Genomic DNA, 25099 nt, shown 5'->3' with positions numbered 1-25099 from the left:
TTAGAACAGCAGTTAACCCCCTCGCTCTACCTGCTGTTTTCACATCTATGGATTTCAATTTCTTCTGTGAAATAAATGTATCAGAACCGATGATGTCTTTGACCCTCCAGTCCTAACATCTGAAGAATTATCGCTTTATCCAAGTTGAGAGCCGGAGAACTGTCTTAGGCCACAATGATCTTTAGTAATTGAAAATGTTATCTATTACCATGTCACAAACAACTCCAAAATGTTGTGGCTTAAAGCAACTGTTTTATTTTGTTCCCACTTTCGTTGGGAATTTAGGAAGAGTTCACTCTGGTGGTTTATCTCTGATCCCAGCTGGGGCTGGAGGATCTATTTCTGAGATTCTAGAAGTGCTTCTCACTCAGCTAATAGATGCCACAGTGCTTTCTCACTCTCTCTTTCTGTCTCTTTCCTTCCTTCCCTCCATCTCTCTCATCTCCCTCTCACTCCTTTTGTGGCAACTCACCTGCCAGGACCCTCACACGCCTCCTGCTTCCCACAGCCTGGCAACCGCCGTGAGGGCGGACTTCCCACATGAGGCCTTGATCTTCCAAAAGACCAAATCGGAAGCTGCTGATCCTCTTAAACACGAGGCCCAGAGCCAGCCCAGCATCACCTCCACACACTCTGTTGGTCAAAACATCACAAGCCAACTCAGATTTAAATGGAGAGCTAGAACCCTCTGCTCTATGGGAGAAGAATCAGAAAATACCAAACTATCTTCAATCTTCCACAGTCAGCATTAAATAGAAGTCGATTCCCAACATGATTAAATCTACCCCATGGCAATGACTCCCCCCCAAAAGAAAAGTTTGTTCTTTCACAAAACTGCTAAGATTCAGATTTCTTAAAAGAAGAGGGCTGTTTTGGATATCCATTGATTGTTCTTTGGCCTCTTCATACCCAGTCAAGAAGCCAAGTGTGTGGAAGTTCAGGTTCATGAAGACACTATTTCCAGACCAAAAAGTTGTACTAAAATAGATACTGATATCTGTCTTTTAAAAAGTGTTTTAAGGATTCATTTTAGCATAACTGACTTTTATCTTTGATAATGCTGAATCCTTGGCTGTTTCAGAAAGAGCAGCAGAGGAAGGGCTAAGAAGGATGCAGAAACTCTATCTATGAGACATTGTTACTGAGGACCACTCCATGGGCCCAAGGAGAAGCTCATTTCTCAGTGCTCTGCTTATGCTGTTCAGTGTGACACTGTTGCTGCCCTTGCAGTCTACACACAAGCAGATCTTTGTTGCTCTGGGTGCAGCAAATTCTTTACTATGAATAATCTATGATAACAAATGCTCCCTTTAGTTCCTTCTCAGTCTTGAGAGTATTGGAGCTCCCAAGAGGAAAAAAAATCAGCGCTCAATTGGAATTAGATGCTAGAAATGCTCTCTTTAAGCATTGCTAGGGAGAGAAATGGAATGGCACCATTTGACCTATGAATATGGTACGGGGAATGAATGGATGAATTTGGGACATAGACACAAAATGCCAGGGCAATAACAAGGCAGAGTGTTGGAGTCTGGGGGCATCTGGGCTCTGGAATCACCTTGTCTGGGAACCTCATCACTTCCCAGTCAAAACACCTTGGACCAATAATTGAGCTTAGCTGCAAGTCAGTGTCTACACAAGTAAGGAAAAGACCACAGTAGAAAGGTCTACCTCACAGGGCTGCTTGCTGCTGCTGCTGCTGCTGCTAAGTCGCTTCAGTCGTGTCTGACTCTGTGCGACCCCGTAGACGGCAGCCCAGCTTGCTGAGGGTTAAATAAGATGATGCCTGCAGGGTATTCAGCATGTAATTTATATGTGTTTGTAGAAGGCAATGGCACCCCACTCCAGTACTCTTGCCTGGAAAATCCCATGGATGGAGGAGCCTGGAAGGCTGCAGTCCCTGGAGTCGCTGAGGGTCGGACATTACTGAACGACTTCACTTTGATGCATTGGAGAAGGAAATGGCAACCCACTCCAGTGTTCTTGCCTGGAGAATCCCAGAGACGGGGGAGCCTGGTGGGCTGCTGTCTATGGGGTCACACAGAGTCGGACACAACTGAAGTGACTTAGCAGCAGCAGCAGCAGCAGCAGCAGTACTGTTATTATTACCACATCACAGATTCGCACACACTCACATTGCTCTTCAGATGTGCAAAGGAGATGTAGTTTCTTAATTTTTTCATCCCTGATCACTGCACTGGGTAGTTGGGAAGAGAAAATTTTAAGCATGTCAATGAATGCTGTCTCAGTCTCTTCCAGTTTGAATTCTTTTTGGATGATAAATCTTGTTTAGGTCTTCAAGAATGTCTTCCTTTCGCACTTCTTCTCACCAAAAATGGATTCAATCTAAAGGGAAATGTGAGGGTCTGGGACCCACAATCTTACTTTGGTTCCTGCTTGTCTCTGTAGTAGGGAGTGCCTTGTCTGGCAAAGTCTAGTAAGCACTCAACGTCTATTATCATCGTGACTGCTGCTGACCAGCACCCGCTGACCAAGACATCTAGGTCTACTGCTTGATAACCACTCTGAAGGAGTTTACTGGATAGGGACTAGGGAAGGAAGACAGAGTGATGACATGCAATATCAGACTCAGACAGACACCAGCTGGAGCTCAAAGAAGCTGCCATATTTGAAGAAAGAAAGAGGTAGGTATTAATACCTTATAAAAAGTACCAGACGTTTGCTACTAACAAAAACTAGCATTCATTGATTTATTTCACAAATATAACAGTTGCCATTTATATAACAATTATGATGGGCAGAGCACTTTTTGTACATTATCTCTACTTTCTCCCAGCAAACTCAACAGATGGTGAAATGGAGATTCAGAGAGGCTCATGAGCTCCCCAAAGTTACACAGTGATTAAGTGGCATAAGCTTGACTTCACTCTAGGGCTGGACGGTCTCATACAAAAGCTCAGTGTGACGGATGTAGAGATCAGAAGCTGTAGACGTTTCCCCTGAGCCATTCTTCATTAAAACAGGAGCTGGTGGCTAACATGTTGTCAGTGAAGCCAACATATAGAACCAGCCTTTGTAGCATTTTGAAGGGTCCAGAAAAAATTATCCATTCATCCTTAAACATACTGAGCTGAGAATTAAAATGTGAATTGGGGAGATAAGTGGATTAAGAGCATTGCCTAACAAGTAATTCACTCCAAAATTCAGTGGATTAAAGCAATAATCATCTATTCTTTCTCAGAGGTCTGCAGGTCAACTCGGTATTGGCCCATCTTGGTTGTGCTCAGCTAAGTGGCTCTAGATCCAGCTGCACTTGGCTCCAGGCTGCAGGTTCCCAGGGCATTTATCCAGGCCTGGGAAAGGGGGTGGCAGCTCCCTAGGGAAAACTTTTTGCATAGAAATGGGAGCAGTGATGCCTCTTAAAGCCCAAGTGCAGAGCTGGCACATGGTCCCTGCCACCCACACCCTATTGACCAAAGCAAGTCACCAGCCGTAGAAAAATGCACTCTGCCTTTCATTGGAGGGGCTACAGAGACATGCCATAAAGGGTGTGGACAAAGAATCGAGGCCAATAATTCTATCTACCAAAGAGTTTCTGATGGAGAGCAGCTAACATAGAGGGGGTGGTGTGGGCAGAGAGGATCTATAAAATCCCACTAACTTTCAAAAGATTTGCCAGAAAAATTTGCCTATGAATAAAACACCACATTTCCTCACTTCTCCAGCAGAGATAATGAAAGACAAACCCTCCCACCCTCCCACTTTCCTTTTCCTTTTCCTTAAAAAGTATACAAAATTGTAGGATGCCAGAGTATTAGGCAAGGCTGGCTAAAAAGAGAGATTCCCTCCAGTCCCAAGTTTCAACCAAACAGCTGTGAAAAATGTATTCTCCTGCACTTGGGTCTCAGATCCCCATTTGGTGTCTTACCTACACCCCTAAAATCTGTAAACACCCAGACACCAGTCTTACTACTTGACAAGTAGGAACAAGCGTGCTAATAAAACAAAGACGAAAGACCCTAGAAACACAAATCTGAAAGGACTGGGGCCAGATTTTACTGCAGAGGTCAGGATAGGCCTCTGGAGGTATCCCATTACTGGGTATAGCTTTATTTATGTTTCCTAGTGTTGGCTCTGTGGTTCTAATGATGTGGTTGTTTTTAAACTGGGGAGCTACAGTTCCAACAGAATCTGGATTGCTTGTCTTTTCAATAGAGATCTCCTCTGGCATCATTTTCTGTGTTCTGTCTTTTTCACCCAAGCTCCGCAGTGCCAGTTATTTCAGTTCCCAGGAAGCAGGGGTGCTAGGACAGCGCTTTCTAGAGGTTCACACAGTGTCTGGGTACCCCCCATCCCCCATCTCTTATGGACTGTAGGAAAATTCTCCACAGAGTTTAGTGCACAGGTCAACATCCAGATATCTTTTTGCCCCAAACTAGTGGGCCTATGGGTTGTACAGTACTGAATTCCAATCATCAAGGAGTTACAGATCTCCCACAGAGGAGGAGATGGTTAGATGGCATCACCAACTCAGTGGACATGGATTTGAGAGAACTCTGGGAGACAGTGAAGGACTGAGAAGCCTGGCGTGCTACAGTCCATGGGGTCTCAAAGAGCTGGACATGACTTAGCGACTGAACAACAGTGGGCCTGGCAGTGATGCCAGATAAGAGAAGATAGCAAATGATGCAGAAATACACATTCTCAGAACAGAAAGAAATTACAATCTGTCCATCTATTAAGTCCTGAGCTGCTGTGTTGCACTCCCTCTGGGGAACTGGGGGTTAAGAATTTGGGGCTTCGCGTATAGAAACACAGACCCAAATCCGATAAGATAACTCATTTAACAAGCAATTAGAATGCATTTTTATCCTCTTCTTTGGCCAAAGAGTACTTTATCTGAGCTTTCCTTTCTTTTTACTTTTCCTTCTAAGTCTCAAAAATATCTCTTCCTGGGTCAGAAAAAAGAAGTGCAGACCATGCAGACTGGCAAAGGGAATGGCAATGGCACTGGGTGCCCACATCTTGCAGAAAGAAACTTGGATCCAACACCCACCAGGTACCAGGGTAGATAGACTCACCCAAGTGTGCCCAGTGAACCTCACATGCTGGTGGGGATTTGGTTTTTTTCTAGGATATATGGATTATATTAGGAGGCAGTTACATTAAAATAGAGAGAGAAGACAAACAAACAAGAAAGAAAACAAAATTAAGGTGGAGTACTTTTTCTTACATTGAAGCCACATTCTGTGTGTGCCATTAATACACTGTCCCTGTGTGTATGTGTTAGTCGCCTGGTTGTGTCCAACTCTTTGCAACCCCATGGACTATAGCTCACCGGGCTCCTCTGTCCATGGGATTCTCCAGTCAAGAATACTGGAGTGGGCTGCTATGTCTCCTCCAAGGGGATCTTCCCAACCCAGGGATCGAACCCAGGTCTCCCACATTGCAGGCAAATTCTTTACCATCTTAGCCACCAGGGGAGCCCACACTGTACCTAGTTATTTAAAAATAAATATTTTTAAAACAAATAAGTAAGCACTGTTGTCCAACACAGTGTTGGATGCATAATGATCTCCTTGGGCGTCGTGAAAACATCCAAATTTCAATAAGCACATCCAGCGAATAGCCCAGGAGTCTCTATTTTAATCCTTTCTTCAAAAGATGTGGTTCATGATGAACAGGACTCTGAAAACCACTGATCTAACTACCTCTCTGCTTTTCTTTGGTTTATGTCACTTGGATCGTGGCCTATTTCTGACTATATGAGCGAGTGACAGTACACTGTCTATTCCCTCTTTTCAGAGAGCATTTGCCTAACCCTGGTGACAGTCCTTCCCAGTTGGTTCCAGACCAGCAAGATATCACCTGAGTGTTAGAGAGACTGGCATGAGCCATTTTATCCCGATTCAGAGCAGAATATTGGAGACCTCTAGATCAGTGGTCCTTAACCAGGAGTGGCACTGTCTGGAGATACAGTATGCCTGGTTATCCCAGTCTCAGGAGGAAGGGCCAGTTAGGGAGGATGCTACTGCATTTGGTGGGTAGAAGCAGAGATGCTACTAAACACCCTCCTGTTCACAGGACAATCATCAACAACCAAGTGACCCTGCGCACAACGGTAGCTACTATGCTGAGATGAATAAATTCTGCTGTAGATTCGGCTGCTCACCAAAGGGAGCGTGGAGAGATTACAGCCTTTCTCCATGCGCTCAAAGGTATGGCAAGCCCCGATGGTGGAGGGCCCTGAATGCCATTCTTAAGCATATAGACACTCTTCCATATTCAGCGAGCTTAGAAAAATAAGAAAATCACCTGAGTCTGCAGAACAATTAGCCCAGAGGGGACGAAGTCATGATAAGTCAAAGCAAAATAAATAGCTCCCTGCAGATGTATGTATGTTGAATTTTGACACTAAAGAAACCACATCATAGCGGAGCAGTGACTCTAACTGATTGATTTTGGCAGATATTTCTTAGTGCAAACTTGTTCAGATGTGGCCAGAGACATGAGTAAAATGATGCAGTCCCTGCCCTCAAATAAATTATTTTCTATGGGTGGAGATCATGTTTACACCAAGAGCTATTACGCAGAGAGAAATGAAATAGAAAAAGGGAATCCCGTATCTTCTGACAGGCAAGGAGTAGGTGGGCATAGTTGGGAAAGCAAGCGTGATCATTTTTGGTTTGGTCTTAAAAATAAGTATGAGATTAACCACACACATGGAAAGGTTATTTAAGCAACAATTCAGAGGCAACAAAGTCCTGGGTCACCTGAGGATGGTGATTCCAGAAGAGTGGAGATGAAGGTTGATATTGACATGTGAGGGAGAGAAGAGAGGTTGGCCCGCTTTGGGAAAGTTTTTTTCTTTTTTTTTTTTAACAAAGCTTACGGCTCTTTTATGTTTTCATGTTGGTTGTTTTTATCTATATGTTTATTTTTGGTTGCAGTGTGCCTTCATTGCTGAGTATGGGCTTTTCTAGTTGCAGAGAGTGGGAGCTCCTCTCTAGTTGTGATGCAGACTTCTCATTACTTCTCATTACACGCTCATTGCAGTGGCGTCTCTCGTTGCCTGCAGGGGCTCTAGGCGCTTCGGCTTCAGTAGTTGCGGCTCAAAGATTCAGTAGTTGTGGTGCACAGGCTTAATTGTTCCACGACATGTGGGATCTCCCCCGACCAGGGATTGAACCCATGTCCCCTGCACTGGCAGATGGACTCTTGGCCACTACACCACCAGGGAAGTCCCAAGCGAAAGTTTTGACTGCTTGGCTAATGTATGGGGCTTTTCTCTGAGAGCAATAAGTCCTAGGTCCCAGGAGGTTCTAATCCCTAATCTGATTCTTTTCGCTCTAAACAGATCTTGTGCAAAGTCAATAAGCATGTGACTTTGGCAAGGTCTAGCCCTACACCTTCATCTGTTTTATAGCTGCCGACTTGGCTTTCTGGAAGGCCTGTTGAATATCGGAGCTAGGTAACAGGTAAGAACATTTGGTCGTTAGAAGGTCTTAGCAGGAGTTTGGGGAGAAGAATTTCTAGCTTACACAGAAACACTACCATCCTAAGCATCATGGAGCCAGATTTCTGGCTCTCATTAATCCCAGGAGCTCACAGGCCACCTCTTCTTAACAAAGCCAGTGTTTTGCTATCGGGTTGGGGATAGTTAGAGATAAATTCGCTGGGTCCTGCCATAGGCTGAGGCAGTCTGCGCTAACTCAGCTAACTCAGTAGAGACTGAGGGTTGGTTGCTTCCTTCAACAGGGTGCCTCCAACTAAGCTATTTCAATCTTTAAAATAAGCAAGTAATTGCTCAAGCAAAAATATAAATATAAAGTCTCCATCATTGGCAGGAAGTTTCTTTACCGTTGAGCCACCACGGGTGTCTTAAATAATACAAAAGGCAGATTTTATACAAATATGAAAAGAAATAGAGGACAGCATAGCAAGTCACAGATACACCCCTGGAGAAGGAGAGTATGAGGACCAAATCAGTAGAAGAAAACCTCTGATGAATGTTGAACAGTTGGGGAACTGCCTCCATGAGCCTGAAACCACATTTCTAATTGTGTTCCATGAGATGCACTTGGGCTCAGTGGTAAAGAATCCTTCTGCCAGTGCAGGAGATGAGGGTTCAATCCCTGGGTGAGGAAGATCCTCTTGCGGAGGAAATGGCAACCCACTGGAGTACTCTTGCCTGGGAAATCCCATGGACAAAGGAGCCTGGCAGGCTACATCCCACGGGGTCGCAAAGAGTCTGACATGACTGAGCAACTAAACAACTAAAAGACACCCTTGAGTCCCTTGAGACCACAGTGTTTCGTGAAAACAAATCTATAGTCAAGTAAGCTTGGGAAATTCCAAATAATACCCTATACCCTCCAGAATCTCCAAGGAAGTTTCAAAATTCTCCCACAGAGTAGCACGCTACATGTTTTAAGTATTATACTAAAGGGAAAAAAAAGTGTTCTAATTTGATCAACACAGATTTTCCAAACAAACTTATTTTACTTGGAGATCTCTTTACGTCTTTTGTAATAGCACACCTACTAACATTTCAAGGTACTGAGGTATTGAACAAGCACTTACTATGTACCAGGGACTGTTCTAAACCCTTTACAAAATACTAGTCCATGCCACCCGTGAAACATCCCTAACAGGAAGATAGGATGGATTTATTTTCCCAGATGAGATGCACAGCGGGGGAGCAGGGAGGGCAATTTGCCTGTGCCATCCAGGCAACAAGATTCCTCAGCACAAGTTTTCAAACCAGCATGTGGAACATAGTGTTCCAGCCCCAGGAGGGGCTGTCCTGGGATAGAACGTGGAAGCATTTGGTTTCTCATCGAGAAGCTCCCTCATCTGTTTGTACCACTTCTTGATACGCCTTTGGTATCTATGTTCTGGTTTAACAAATGTTCTCCATCATAATGGGTCATAGGTAGGGACTTCCCTGGTGGCCCAGTGGTTAAGAATCCACCTGTCAATGCAAGGGACATGGATCCCAGCCCTGGTATAGGAAGATCCCACATGCCAAGGAGCAACTAAGCCCGTGTGCCACCACTACTGAGCCTGAGCTCTAGAGCCTGTGCGCTACAGCTACTGAGCTCTTGTGCTGCAACTACTGAAGCCCACGTGCCTAGAGCCAGTGCTCAGCAACAAGAGAGCCCGCCATAATGAGAAGCCCGTGCACCGTGACAGAGCAATCCCCACTCGCCGCAACTAGACAAAGCCCACACAAAGCAGTGAAGACCCAGCACAGCCAAAAATAAATAAATAAGTAATGAGCCACAGGCAGAGGTAGGGAAGAAGACACATTATCCAATCCAGACTGAAAGTGCCACAGTGGACACTGCCCACGGCATGGAAAAATCAAGGGACAACATGTTGAAGGAATGTTGAAGCCAGAGTCAATATTGCAAGTCCAGGACTGGTCCTGTGGAGGGGACTTTCAGAAGCATCAGCCATGCCTCATATGTTAGTGAGAAAACTGGATCTGACAGAGTATGTGCCTTGCCCGAGGACTCACAGTTCCCACTGGGTACCTGCTTCCTGCTCTAGGACTTTCTTCTACAGGTAACTTCACCACTGCTAATGTAAAAGATGGAGAGTAGCTTAGGCTGAGCCACTCTGCTGACAGAAGCGACCAAAAATCAGTGAACATGGAGTCATCACGGGATGCCTCTGCCCAAGATCATGGCCCCGCTGACTTATTTCCTTGGCCCCAAACCTCTGCATTTGGTTTCCAAGTGACAAAATGAAAAGTCCAAAGGTCTGGTATACTTTTCTTAACCACAGAGTACAGTTCACCCTACAAAATCCCCTAGGATTGAGATTGCAGACCACAGTAGACCACAGTCTCGAAACTTCATGATATTCCTACTTACCATGGCAGGTAGACCACGCTCTACAAGGTGCACCAGAAAAGGGAGTGGAGAGTTTATGGGAGGTCAGAGATGAGCCCCCTTTGAAGGATGGTGTGGGTGGGAAGACTAGGGAGCCACTCCACAACTGCAGGAGCTGCCAAAAGTCTCTGCTAACAGAGCACACATCCTGCCCCGACACACACCACTGTCACTGAGCCATGCCTATCAGGCCTAATGGCAGGGGCCCATGGAGAAAGTTCCTGGCCCAGTTCTGTGGCTCCACTTCCAAGCCATGAATCAGGCCGGGCAGAGCTGAAGCAGGCCTGCCACTTGGCCCTGGGAACTTTTTTCCCACCCTGGTCCAGGTTCCCCCTGTCCCGGGTGCTCAGAGAGTTCGGTTCTGTAAGTGGTGTGGATGGCCACAAACAATATGGCAGACACAGCCCACTCAATGGCTCCCCAAGAGGAACCCCAACATGGAGCTGAGCTTCCCAACTCTGATCCAAGAAGGCAGAAAATAAGTAAGCACAGGTGTTCATGAGCAGGGAAGGAGGAGGGAGGTGGAGTATACCTAGAATCCTATGCCCAACCAATTCAAGTCACAGAACGTTTATAGCTTACAAGGGAAACCAGAAAACCTTATAATATATGGAAACTAGAAAGGCTGATGTGAATTAATGAAGAGCCTCAATATTCTAGCTTACAGAAGTCTCGTTTTACTACACGTGGGCTCATGCAACATTTGTACCAACAGCAAGGGGAAAAGCAGAGTTAATCCACCCTTGAAATTCTACTTCCCTTGAAAAATCTTCCCTAATCTCTATAATCCACACAGACCTCCCTTTTCTGTGCCTGGGTCTCTAATGGCTCTGCTGATGTTTGTCTTATCGGTTTGGGTCAGCTGGGGTGTAGGCAGCAGGAGATGGGGCTCAAGTCTCAGTCAGGTGGCCAAGATCTGAACAGATGGTGAGTGAAAAGCCCAGGTCGAGAGAGAGAGAGAGAGAATGAGGTGCTTCCTCTAAGTCAGAGCAGAGATTGGGTGGAAAATCTAGGGAGACAAATCCATCTCAGGGAGGTATCTAAGATGAAGGCAGGAAAGGTCCAGACCTCAAAAGGTCAGAGAAGTTGAAGAAAGAGTCCAAAGAATGGGAACCTTAAACTTAGGGCTGGTCCCAGGGTGAGGCCCTTATTCTTCTGTCCTTGTGTGAGATCTTGCTCCCTGCTATCATTTGTTCATCCCTGACCCACCGAGGGAGACAGACACGGGAACGGTTATAGTATTTTGAAAGCTGGCAAGCAGGGGGTAGTGTGGTATTAAAAGCATAGGCAGTCAGTATTTTAAATATGCCCACCACCCTCAACTGGGACACCCGTAAAGGTGCAAAGAATGCACAGAAAATCATTGCTTATACCCTAAGAACAACAAAGATGTCATAAACTTCTATCCCTCGGTTCTTCACTGCACTGTACGCCCGGTCAAAGAGATGAGCAATCAGTCATTCAAGACTTCCTTCATGGTCCAGTGGTTAAGACACGGTGCTTCCGCTGCAGAAGGTGTGGGTTTTCTCCCTGGCCTGAGAACTAAGATCTCACATGCCACATGGTGTGGCCAAAAACAGAATAATAAAATAATAATAAACCTTAAAAAAAAATCAGTCATTGTTTCAGTGACAACACTTTTGTTCCAGTCAGTCACTATGAAATTGTCATTTGGTCAACAAATATTTATTGACATCCTCAATGCACCAAGCATAGTGCAGTGAATCCCCCAGAGTGAATGTGGGGGAATAAGACCAGGAATCAGTCCCTGGCATTAGGAAGCTTCCCATACAGCCTAATGGAAACTTTTCCTTTTTCCCTTCCTTCCTTCGGTATATTTTCATTGTCTTGGAACAGTAATGTTCATAGTCATAGGTTAAATCTCATCACAGATTTTCTCTATAGCAAAATTATTACTACATCCCCTCAGAGATCCAAACTGTTACTTTTCTTTGGTGCTCAACCTAAAGTACATAGAATGAAAGGATACGTTATTGGCACTTCAAAAATCACAAGTGAAAAAAAATGTAAATAATTATAAACTGAAGGAAATGGTATTCAAATGTTAACCTCCCTTAAGAGCTTTTAAAGTCATATCTGAAATGTTTTAAAAAATGTATATTCTTTCTTCTGTCTCTCTCTGTCTCTCCACACACATTCATTTAGATAGATAGATAGGAACATGCATACAAATGGTTCTTTTTGTGTCCTTGGAATGTACATCACTACCATGAAAGCTGAGAATGTTAGAACTAAGAAAATGTGGGCGATGATTAAACTGAATTTCAGTTATCATCGAACACTGTGTTTGAGAACTAGAACTTGTGTCTGTTGACTACTGGCAGTGAAATGCTTCCATCAACATTATTTTAGGGGGTTACGCAAATCTAAAAGTAAGACTCGCACATGGAAAAGGCAGTTTGGCTCTCACAAAGCAATTAAGAAGAGACTCCCAAAGTGTGATCATTTTAACTAGCAAAATAAAGGTCAAATGAACAATGAATTCTAAGTTATTTTTATATTACTTATACTTACTTATATTGTTCCACTGGTGACTGTAGTCATAATTGCCTCTTTCGTGCACTTCTTAGAAACTGCAGTTGGCTTTCTAAAAAGCTAAATAATTCATTTTTAAATAAATCCCCAAAGCAGTACAAATTAGTGTTGGGACTTTTTAATGATGTGAGACTTCAGCCGCTTGTATTGTCTGGACCTTTTACACAGTTTATCCTGTAGCTCTTGTGCCATTAAGGGTTTCATCCAGAAGGGAAAGTCATGTAACCACAGTCTCTGCTAGACAGTCACCTTTGGTATAGTACTCTGCTTGAAAGCCTGATTTTAAAATAAAATACATATTGTAATAGAATACATCTGACATCAGAAATGTCATATTAACAGTTCAGTTAAAAAAAAAATTTCTGATGGTGAGAAGGGATGTTTCCACAGATGTCATGGATGATTAATTTATCAAAAAGAAAGGATGAAATCCATGGAATGTCAAATAAATCTCAGTGCATTTTTAAAATTTCATGTATTTATCTATTTTTTGGCTGTGTTGTTCAGGCTTTTCTCTAGTTGTGGAGAGTAGGGGCTCCTCCTTGTTACAGAGCGTGGGCTTCTCGTTGCAGGGGCTTCTCTTGTGTGGAGCGTGGGCTCTGGGCAAGTGGGCTTCAGTAGTTGTGGCACACAGGCTTAGCTGCTCCTCAGCACTGCGGGATCTATCTGGACCAGGGGTCAAACCCATGTCTCCTGCGTTTGCAGGGGAATTCTTTACCACGGAGCCACCAGCGAAGACCATGAAGCACATTATGAAAGACTTTAAGGTAGAGAAACAGCTGGGGGGTTATTTTCAAGTAAAGAACAAGGCGCATGACCAATCAGTTCAGTTCAGTCACTCAGTCGTGTCCAACTCTTTGCGACCCCATGAATTGCAGCACACCAGGCCCCCCTGTCCATCACCAACTCCCGGAGTTCACTCAAACTCATGTCCATCGAGTCGGTGATGCCATCCAGCCATCTCATCTTCTGTCATCCCCTTCTCCTCCTGCCCCAATCCCTCCCAGCATCAGAGTCTTTTCCAATGAGTCTATTCTTCACATGAGATGGCCAAAGTACTGGAGTTTCAGCTTCAACATCAGTCCTTCCAATGAACACCCAGGACTGGTCTCCTTTAGGATGGATTGGTTGATGTCCTTGCAGTCCAAGGGACTCTCAAGAGTCTTCTCCAACACCACAGTTCAAAAGAATCAATTTTTCGGTGCTCAGCTTTCTTCACAGTCCAACTCTCACATCCATATATGACCACTGGAAAAACCATAGCCTTGACTAGATGGACCTTTGTTAGCAAAGTAATGTCTTTGCTTTTGAAGATGCTATCTAGGTTGGTCATAACTTTCCTTCCAAGGAGTAAATGTCTTTTAATTTCATGGCTGCAATCACCATCTGCAGTGATTTGGGAGCCCCAAAAAATAAAGTCTGAAACTGTTTCCCCATCTATTTGCCATGAAGTGATGGGAGCAGATGCCATGATCTTCATTTTCTGAATGTTGAGCTTTAAGCCAACTTTTTCACTCTCCTCTTTCACTTTCATCAAGAGGCTTTTTAGTTCTTCACTTTCTGCCATAAGGGTGGTATCATCTGCATATCTGAGGTTATTGATATTTCTCCAGACAATCTTGATTCCAGCATGTGCTTTTTCCAGCCCAGTGTTTCTCATGATGTACTCTGCATAGAAGTGAAATAAGCAGGGTGACAATATACAGCCTTGATGTACTCCTTTTCCTATTTGGAACCAGTCTGTTGTTCTATGTCCAGTTCTAACTGTTGCTTCCTGACCTGCATACAGGTTTCTCAAGAGGCAGGTCAGGTGGTCTGTTATTCCCATCTCTTTCAGAATTTTCCACAGTTTACTGTGATCCACACAGTCAAAGGCTTTGGCATAGTCAATAAAGCAGAAATAGATGTTTTTCTGGAACTCTCCTGCTTTTTCGATGATCCAGCGGATGTTGGCAATTTGATCTCTGGTTCTTCTGCCTTTTTAAAACCAGCTTGAACATCTGGAAGTTCGCAGTTCATGTATTGCTGAAGCCTGGCTTGGAGAATTTTGAGCATTACTTTACTAGTGTGTGAGATGAGTGCCATTGTGCGGTAGTTTGAGCATTCTTTGGCATTGCCTTTCTTAGGGATTGGAATGAAAACTGACCTTTTCCAGTCCTGTGGCTGCTGCTGCGTTTTCCAAATTTGCTGGCATATTGAATGCAGCACTTTCACAGCATCATCTTTCAGGATTTGAAACAGCTCCACTGGAATTCCATCACTCCACTAGCTTTGTTCATAGTGATGCTTTCTAAGGCCCACTTGACTTCACATTCCAGGATGTCTGGAGTGATCACACCATTATGATTATCTTGGTCGTGAAGATCTTTTTTGTACAGTTCTTCTGTGTATTCTTGCCACCTCTTCTTAATATCTTCTGCTTCTGTTAGGTCCATACCATTTCTGTCCTTTATCGAGCCCATCTTTGCATGAAATGTATTTCATGACCAACAGAGGCACACAAATATTACAGGGCCACTATGGAAAGGGTGCCTGTTTACTTTTACGCAACTGGAATACCAAACGTGTGGTCTATAGTCCATGTGAAAGAACTGACTAAGATTTTACAATCTTATCACTGTGTTCTAAGAGTGAGAAGGTGAGAAATGAATCAGAAAAAAAAAAAAAAAAGTGAATGTATTCATCATAAATATTCAAGCTCCCTTATGACAAGAAAGTTATCTCAGGCCTGTCTATTAGACTGAATGTGCTGTTATAACAAACACTTACCTAAATCTCAGGGATTTAACCAGACTCACAGACATAGAGAACAGACTCCTCGGGAGTCTCTAACTTCATGGAATGCTCAAGTCTTCTTTCTTTCTGAGGAGCTTTCCTAGCAGAGTTCAGGGTTTCTCCACCTGTAAAGGAACCAGGCTCCAACGTGCTGGTCAGCTGTCAACTCTGATGGTGCCTACACATTTCCCAACCCAGGGACACCCTGCTTAGGCAGCTATGAGATTTGAGTGCGCCACAGTGTAAACAAGTTTTGATCTTTACCAAACGGTTTGTGATGCGGCATTACTCTCTGTTGCAGGACATGGTTTTGCTTGCGGGAATTCGATGGTGCTCTCTAGAAAGAATACCTGAGCTGTGCCATTCTGCTTTCACACTTCACAGGAACCATAAAGCAAGGTTGCTGGAGTTACTGCCACCCTTAGAAAAACAGGCGTGGGAATATTCTTGGCTTCAGATCTTGTTCGTTTTTGTTTAAACGAACTGCTCAAAAAAAATTTTTTTTTACTATGGCAAAATCTCCATATATTTTCCAACAGAGTTAGCCAAGAACACATCCTAAGTGGGAAGCATTACATTTGTTACCGTTTAGCACTGACATGACTTAAACACGCATGTGCTTGCCGTGCCCAGCAGTGTAAATTCATGCTCATGGCACTGGATGGAGTGTCTTGGGTTCTCTTCCGGCTCTCAAGCACTTTCTTCACGCTGTGACCTTGACTGAGTCACTCAGCATTTTTCCTCTGGGCTTTCATAATGAGGCGAGAGATGAACAGAGATGACATGTCTAAAATACACGTTCTTTGAGGAGAGGGAGGGTGTTATGCGAATTTAATAGTGAGGTGTGAATACTTGGCTTTGCATTTATATGCTGTATATCATTTACGGGAGATGTTAACTCCATCCTGATGGTTTTAAAGAATGAGATTAACTCTGACTCTTTTGCTAAAATACACGATCTTCTAACATAACGGCTCCCATTGCCTGCAGCCCCCAGAACTCTGCATTTAACTTCCTAGCATATGCTCATTTATTAAAAAGTAATGGGTTTTTTTTTCAAGTTCACTTAAACCTTCTGCCTTTGTGTTTGCCAACCAAGCTTCAGAATGCTCGTATTTCAACAGCTGATCTAATATTATTTACTTACTTAGGGATTCCTCAAGCTGCTATTTTCCTTATCTCCTCTGGTCTTCACTTATAATCTCTGGACTCATACATTAGAAATTCACAGTTGAGCAATACATCCCAGGAAAGAAGAGCTTAGGGACTTGTTTCCTGGAAATATTAACAGATCCTTGGTAAAGAAAGACTTTTCCACTAAAACTGATTAGTAAAATCAAGACCAGGAGATATTTTTGGCTCTGTTTTTCAGTGCACTGGGTAATGTTTTATTTCCAAGCATATTGATTAAATTTTACTGGTTTTTGTAGCCCAAAGATGCAGACTTGGTACTGTATTTTTTAAATGACCTCTCTTTGTTAGCTCAAGCCTGACATTTCCATCATATAACAGGTCTCAAAATATCTAGGATAGCACCAACATCAAAATATTTGATTGAGTCATAGGGATTAGTCAAAGAATGTGACCAATGAGTAAAGAAAACAACACTCAATTTACACTGCATCCTTATGTAACAAAATTGAGCAAATGAGATGTGAGAAGTGAGTTGGAACCACATCATGGGAAATACTGAGGACCAGGGTGACGAGTTTGGAATGTGTTATGTAGAAGGAGATCCTTTAGAAGCCTTGAGGAAGACAGACTATATTGTCTCATCTGCAAAATAACCTTGCCAGTATTAAGAATGGATTGAAAGTATAATATAGAGGAGGAAAGAAGACCATTAAGGAGCCATATTTTAAATGAGATCAAAGCTAGTCCAGTGACCCAGAGAACAAAGAGAAAGGGAGAGACTAAGAGATATTTCAAAGGTAAAATGATCATATCTTAGTGACCAACCAAGTGGAGATGATAGGGATTTAAATGGTGAAAATGATAGAGACAAATGATCAATTAATGCATGTGAGTGGTATTAATGGAAAAACCAGTACTTTGAGGTCCCTTCTCTCTCCAATACTTTTTGATGGCACATTCAGTCTGAATTTATGGGATCTTTGACAATCTCTGCCTTTTTCATTTATCATATAACTTTGGCCTCCGTGACTATACTGCTGATCAGCTGATGCTGAAGGAAAGACAGAGCCACAGGAGATTTTGAAAAACCTAGTTCTTCCCTTATCTTCATTGCCTCAAGGCTGAACAAGGACAGGGCACCAGTGTACAAAGAACATAGAGTCACTGAAAACACTCTGCCTTTTCTCCACAGCCTCTGAGCATTGGTATACTGGTGGAGACCTGCAGAACCTCAGGACCATAAAGGGAGACTTCTCAGGCAGATGTACGGTTGCAAAAGAGCCTTCCAGAACGCTGAGCTTTACAGGTAAACTTAGATACATTATTGATTGCTGTTTGAATCCATATATCACTAGGTTAGCTTGACATGACATTTATAAATAATAAGAACTTTACAGTTTACCCTCAACTAGTATTGGAGAAATCTTCAGGGATGCAAAATTCAAAGCTAGCCAGTCCAAATCCAAGTCTGTGTTCTGGGCTGCCTTTCCACAGCTGAACTTGCTAATGGTATCATTTTCAAGGGCACTAACTGACTAGAGTTCCAATTTTAAAAAAAGATCTGCTATTGATAAAGTCACTTGTCAGAAATGAGTTTATGGTGTGCCAAAACTAATAGCTGTTCTACATCATGAGAACTTAAAGTCACACACACACACAAATGGACAGTGAGTGACAGAGAAAAAGAGAGAGATGTGCCCCCTCTATGAAAGTGAAAGAAAGTTAGTCGCTCAGTCATGTCTGACTCTTTGCGATACATTGCTTATATATGGAGAAGGCAACGGCACCCCACTCCAGTACTCTTGCCTGGAAAATCCCATGGACGGAGGAGCCTGGTAGGCTGCAGTCCATGGGGTCGCTCAGAGTCGGACTCGACTGAGCGACTTCACTTTCACTTTTCACTTTCATCCATTGGAGAAGGAAATGGCAACCCACTCCAGTGTTCTTGCCTGGAGAATCCCAGGGACGGGGAGCCTGGTGGGCTGCCATCTATGGGGTCGAACAGAGTCGGACACGACTGAATCGATTTATCAGCAGCAGCAGCAGCAGCAGCTTATATATAGTTCTGATTTTTGTAAGTTAAGTGTAATGCTAGATTCCCCAGAGACTTTCAGTACTGTTTAAAAGAATACTGAAATGGGTCCTTTTATAAAATGAAAAGTTTTAATGTAGCCATTTTATTATTTATTGTTCATTATTTCAGATACGATATAGCTGTGTAGTCCTAAAGCTTTATCCCTATGCATTCTGTATCCAAAAAAACAAGTGTGATCAGTTGTGGCTCCAGAAAAGAATACACAGCCAAATTTTTAAATATGGTATCTGAAACTAAATGTTGTTTTAAACTTTAAGCCAACCCAAACATGAACGATGAACACTGGCTTAGACCTGGGAACATGACTGAGGTGCACCCAGTAACCTGGCAGGGGGTAGGATTTTTGTTTTCTAAATTCTTCATCCAGATGAACAACCTCCCAAATGACATTTCTGAGTTCTGATGTGGTTGAATGTATTTGAGGGCAGCTACCCTTGAGGCTCATAAAAGAGGCAGTTAGCCTCTGACCAACTCTGACTAATACATATGGGGAGAACCCCAGAAAATAAACATACTTCAAGCTGTTTGCCCAGTAATGAATATTTGACTTACCCCCAGCCTTCTCTAATGCCAGCATAAGTGGTATTTGAAGAGCAAAGCACATTCCATTTTGATTCCAACGTTTGGTCTTATACCTTTTGACTAATGTTCCAAATTTTAGGGAGCAGCTTTACCATAGAGATCTTCCCCAGAAGCTCTTGAGTTGGCCATTATTCCACCAAGGCAGCAAGTATTTCAATCTGCACAGAAAGCACAAAGGTTGCTGAGGTCAGCTAAGAGGAGGAAAGAGTTATACTGTATGAGCTGGAAACCAATAGCTGGAACCAACAGCTTAAAAGAGCAGTGGCTTCCTTTTTCCCTTGCTCTGTGTGTGTGTGTGTGTGTGTGTGTGTGTGCATGCACGCCCATGCGCATGTTAGTTGCTCAGTCATGTCTGATTCTTTGTGACCCCGTAGACTGTAGCCTGCCAGGCTCCTCTGTCCATGGGATTCTCCAGGTAAGAATACTGGAGCGGGTTGCCATTTCCTTCTCCAGGGCATCTTCCCTACCCTGGGGTCAAATCCAGGTCTTCTATATTGGCAGGCAGAAGACTGAGCCAAGAGGGAAGCCCACCTTTGCTCCATGCATGTGTGGGTGCTAAGTTGCTTCAGTTGTATCTGACTCTTCGCAGTCCTACATACTGTAACCCACCAGGTTCCTCTGTCCATGAAATTCTCCAGGCAAGAATTCAGGAGTGGGTTGCCATGCTCTTCTGCAGGGAATCTTCCCAACCCAGGGATTGAACCCACCTCTATTGCATTGCAGGCAGATTCTTTATTGTTGAGCCACCAGGGAAACCCTGAGAAAAGCATGGGACATGCATAAACTTAAATGGAATATAAATAAAAGCAATGGTGTTGAAAAATATCTAATGTCATGGAAAGATGGTAAGTGAAATAAAGAAAAATACTTAAGCAAAAAAAAAAAAGCTACCCCATACAGATGGTTTCATTCATTTTTATAGAATGAAATTAATCTATAGTTTGATATGTCTGTATATCTGTACCTATCTCTATAGCTATTCAATATTTACATATTTGCCTAGGTGGAAAAGTCTACCCAAAATTTTGAGCAATTATTTGAGGTTGAAGATTACTGGTGAATTTTTTTAGATTAATACATAGATTTTAATGTATCTGAAATGACTAAGTATATACTATACCAAACACATACATAACTTAAAAATTAAACCTTTCTCTTACAAGCTGAATCAGATAGCTTTTTAGCCAGCTGGTTGACCTACCCAAAACACAAGAAACTGTTTCTTCTAGATCAAAAGATATTCTCATTCTCTTGGGACTCAACTCAGTTCCCGCATGACAACATCAATCCCACGCAGCCTGCCCTAATTCTGAGAAATCCAATATCTTTAGCACAGAGGCCCAGTAGCCATTAAACCAAGTTACAAGAGAAGAACTTCACTGACTTTCTACAATAAGCAATAATAAATTGTTACTCAATGTCATCTCTGAGAAATTTTTTGACATGGTGCAGCCTGAGACTTCCATATGTCAATGTTGGGTTTGGTTTAAATTTCAGATAGCTAAAATAAGTCTTTCTCCTCCTTTTGGTTTTAAAGTGTAAGCAGATCTAGCTTTTGATGTACAGAGCTTATAAACGAAACAATTTGCTATCCCCACCCAAAGACAGCTAATGCAACTCCAGAAAGAAGGGTCTATCTTTAACAGTTTACTCTACGTTCTAACTGTGGTTTCCGTAAGAACACACTGTATACAAACTTTGTTCCTAAGGTTATTTCTCTTGGTGCCAAATTGACTTCAATTCACAAAAATCATGTGGTGCATTCCCATGCAACTTGGATGTTTTTGTTCTAAAGAAAACAGAGGGTTTCTTTCCCTTCGGCAACTATTCCTGTTTATGGAAGATCCACTTCCACCCTGGGGATCATACTTAGAATCAGTCAGCAAATGTGGGCTTTATTCTTAGAAGACCTTAGCAAAGCCTTTGACCCCAACTCAGACTATGTCCCATCAGCAGCAGACTGCTGGGGTGTCTTATAACATCATGGTGAAAACATACATGCTTTCCTACCAAAATCTAGGGTACCACAATCCCTGGGTTCCAATGTTGTCTCATCTTTACTATCTGCTTTATCAGGTTTAACCATGGGCCATATTTAACCTCAATGTGTCCCAATTTGTAAAATGAGGATAATAGTATTACCTGCTTCTTAGGACTGTTGTGAGGTTTTAGTGAATGAAACATACAAAGCGTTTAGAACACATACATTTGGTATGTGCTAGTAATAGCACTTGTAAGAGAACCATGTAAAGGAGACAGCATTTCTAAGCAGTGTTTAGGATATTATCAGTGAAAGAAAGAGAGATGGAGGAAGGGAAGGAGAGAGGGAAAAGAAGAAAGGAAGGAAGGAAGGCAGAGAGAATAAGGGAGGGAAGGAGGGAAGGAAGGAGAAAGGAGGAGAGAAGAGAGAAAAGGAAGGGAAACAAAAGAGAAAAAAGGAAAGGAAAGAAAGCTTGCTTAATAGAATCATGACCATTTATAAAGTGTTCAAGAAGTTAAAGTTCTGTTAACGAGCCAAGCACCCTTCTGCCTCTGGCCCTTTGAGTTGGCTTTTCCCCTTAACCAGCTGCCTCCTCTTTGAAATAGCTGCACGGTCCATTCCCTTACTTCCTCCAGGACTTTGTGGGAATAACAACTTCTCAGCAAAGCCCACCCTGCTTACCCATTTTAAAATTAGGCCCCCACCCCGAGTCCAACACTCTGCATCCCTCTGTTTTCTTTTCTCTACTGCATGTTTAACGTTCTACATATCAATATTTTATTGTGTTTACTCTTCTATTAAGTTCCAAGAGGGCAGAGATTTTTGTCTGTTTCTTGCTGCTGTGTCTTCAGCATCTACATAGTACCTGACTCAGTTGATGCTCTATAAATATTTGTTTAGTGCCGAGAAGACCACCTACCTTAAAGAGAGGAAACTTCTTCTAAAAAGGAGGGTAATAAGAGAACAGACTCTGTATGATTTCAAAAGCTTTAGACCATGAAATGTTTGTACCTTGTTTGATGTCTCTGGATATGTCCCAGTGTCTCCTAGTTTGTAGTCTATGGGAACTTGAATAGAACTTGTAATCCTACTGTTGTATGAAAATTGTATAAATCTTAATTATGTTGAATTGGTTCATGGTGCTCTTCAGCTCTACTAGATCCTTCTACTTCTCTGTATATTCATTCCATTAATTTTTGAGAGTTTGATACTGAAACTACAACTAAAAATCTTAATGGATCTACTTTAAAAGTAGTTGTAATATATAGTGTAATTATATGCAACTTTGTTCTGTGTTTTCCAATTCTCCTGTAAGTGTGTTATCATACTTTCATATTTGAAAACAAAGAAGAAAACGATAAAAAGGAGGAGTGGGTATGGTAAACTTCAACTCAGAGTTCCCAAGCAATCTGTGGAAAATCACAGGGGGAGTCCTAAACCTTGGGGGTCTCTCCTGTCATAAAGGCCCTGATGGAGGCTCTAAAGGAACCAAGTTAAGTAGAACCACGAGCTGGGTGTCAGGGGACCACACTCCAGTCCCACTGTTGCCCCACACCAGCAAGTCACTCGTTTCCCTTGAATCTAAAACGAGAACCAAGTGATTGGTCAAAGCTCATTTGGATGTAAAACGGCCTGTTTCTGTGAGTAGAGGTGATTGGATCAGCATTTATTTAATGGCCATATGCTCAGACTACTTCAGTCGCCCTTATCAAAGCCTGACTGGAGTCAGCAACGCCAGTTACATTTTCCATTTCACTTGTGGCTACAGCATCCGGGTGATGTATGTAGAGAGAATGCTCCAAGAATCCCAAGAGATGTTAATTATTGTTTTGTGTAAGCTCTCTCAGGAAAACCATAACAGAACTTTTTCAGTTTGATTCAGTGACTGACAAATTTAGAAATAAAATATCCTTTGCATTTCTCTTCGTTTAAAAACAATTGGATAAAATTTTCTATGAGAAAAGAAAAATGGCCTCTCTTCCTTTCCCTGACAGAAGCAAAGTATTAGTTTATAGGCAATAGTGGCAGAAAGGGATCTGATGACACTTAGCATAAAAAAATTCTCTGGGCAGAGAGAGAAGGTCATGTTGCCTCCAGCTTTCAACTGCTGAGGCAATATTAGCGTTTCCACTTCCTGTCTGGGTTTTCTGGTCTGTTCTGGGAAATGGAAGGCCCACAGGAGATCTAGATTTTATCTTCTCTCCTCATCTGCCCCTTGAGATAGAGATAAGATTTGGCTTGAATCTCTAGTGCAGAAGCTCTTCAGATTTCTGTGAATTGTTGGGTTGGGCATGCCTACAGTTACTTTTATTTCTTAGGGTTCAGTCTCAGCTGCTATAATAAAAAGATTCAGAACAGCAGGGGCTTAAACAAAGTAGAAGTTTATTCTCTCTCAAGCAGTGATCCAGGGGTTGCCAGAGTAAGGGAGGTAAAGACACTCTGCCATTTTCAAAGCATGCGCTTGAGCTCAAGGGGACTGGTCCAGATCTTGCTACCACATCTGCATCCCAGGCAGCAGGAAGAGGGAAACGACATGCAGAGTTCACACTCATGCCCTACAAAGGCATGATGCAGAAGTGGTGCACTTCATATCTGTTCATATCTCATTACCTAGAAATTACGGCATTGCACAACTGGCTTCAAATGCAAAAGAGGCTCGGAATTGCATTTGTTACCTAGGCTGTCATAGGTCTCACTCCAGAAAGGACATTCTATTAGTCAAGTGAGGAGAGAATGGTTGATGGCCAGCAGTCTCTGCCACGGTCCCCATCTCCAACCACTCCAACATTCACTCACACCCTTCATCCCACAAATATCACGGGACATATTGCCCCACCCCTGAGGGATTCAGTCTAATGTCCCATCTGGTTGCTGTTTCTAGCTTCAAGTTTGGGCTCTGTCCAACGAGGAGAGATCTTTCCTGTGGTCTAGATACAGCTCCTTGGGGCTCACTACTAAAGTCCTGTCTGCCTCTTTCACACACACACACACACACACACCCCCCCTATGGACAGTGGCAGAGTAGAAACTAACAGATGGCAGTTTAAAACTCCCATGAGGAAAAGGGAAGATGGGAAAACACAGCAGCCACTTGTCCACAGCAATGACCCAAGTTCCCCTCCCCGGACTGAACAAACATCCTTGGTGTGATCCTGCTCCTGCCCACTGTGAAGTTCTTCCTTCTTTCTTATACTGAAATGAGTGGCAAAGAGCAGACCTTCCTTGGGAGCTGTACAGCTTTAGTAACTCACTTCCTGCTTGGGACATATCTAGGGGATTAGGGTTGTTCTGGGGAAGGAAAGAATTATAGGCTTCTGGCTACTTGGTTCTAGCTGATTCCATGTATATGTAACTATGGCCAAAGAGCTCATTCAGACTTGTGTTTTTTTAACTGATCTTATATTTACTCACCTTTGTGCTCCCCTCCCCACTCTCTCTCTCTAATTTTGGCTCCCTTGAAATGATCTGCAACAAGAGGTTTCAGTGGAATAGCAAAACCCTTCATCAGATTTTGGCTTCTGAATCAGCTCCCATATCTGGACAAGAAGTCTTACTGGGACACAGTTGGGAAGTCTGAGGGCTATAATATTATCACCTGCTAAGGCTGCCCCTTAAAACATGAGTCACCTTTTGTAATTCATTCGCCTGAGGTCATCAGTCTAGAAGTAGCAAAATGTTTGTTGATTACATCAACATTCTGTGTTTTCCCAACCAGTTTCACTAAAATTTCTGGATTTCATACCATCCAGTTTATCTTCCCAAGACTTCACTGTAGACAATTTTCCCGAATAGTTTGCCATCACATAGCCAGAATCCCCAGATTTCTAGTTTGCAATGTTTTTCCTTGTTTCCCACTACCAGATCACCAAACCACTTATTTTTGGCTTTGTTATGATAGCACCCCACTTCTGATTGCAAATTCTGTGTCCGGTAGGCTATAACACAAGCTGCTATCACAATAAAACCCAAAGTACAGTGACCTAAACAGGACACATTTGTCATATTTTAACAATTTTAAAATATTGTTTTCACTTTTAAGCAATTCTGAAATGGGAATGTGCCTTATCATTAATTGTATCTTCAGGTTATGTCATTGCTTGATTGACTATGTGTGCTTTT

This window comes from Bos taurus, chromosome 26 (genome assembly GCF_002263795.3).
Source record: "Bos taurus isolate L1 Dominette 01449 registration number 42190680 breed Hereford chromosome 26, ARS-UCD2.0, whole genome shotgun sequence".
NCBI lineage: Eukaryota > Metazoa > Chordata > Mammalia > Artiodactyla > Bovidae > Bos > Bos taurus.
This window is presented reverse-complemented; position numbering follows the sequence as displayed.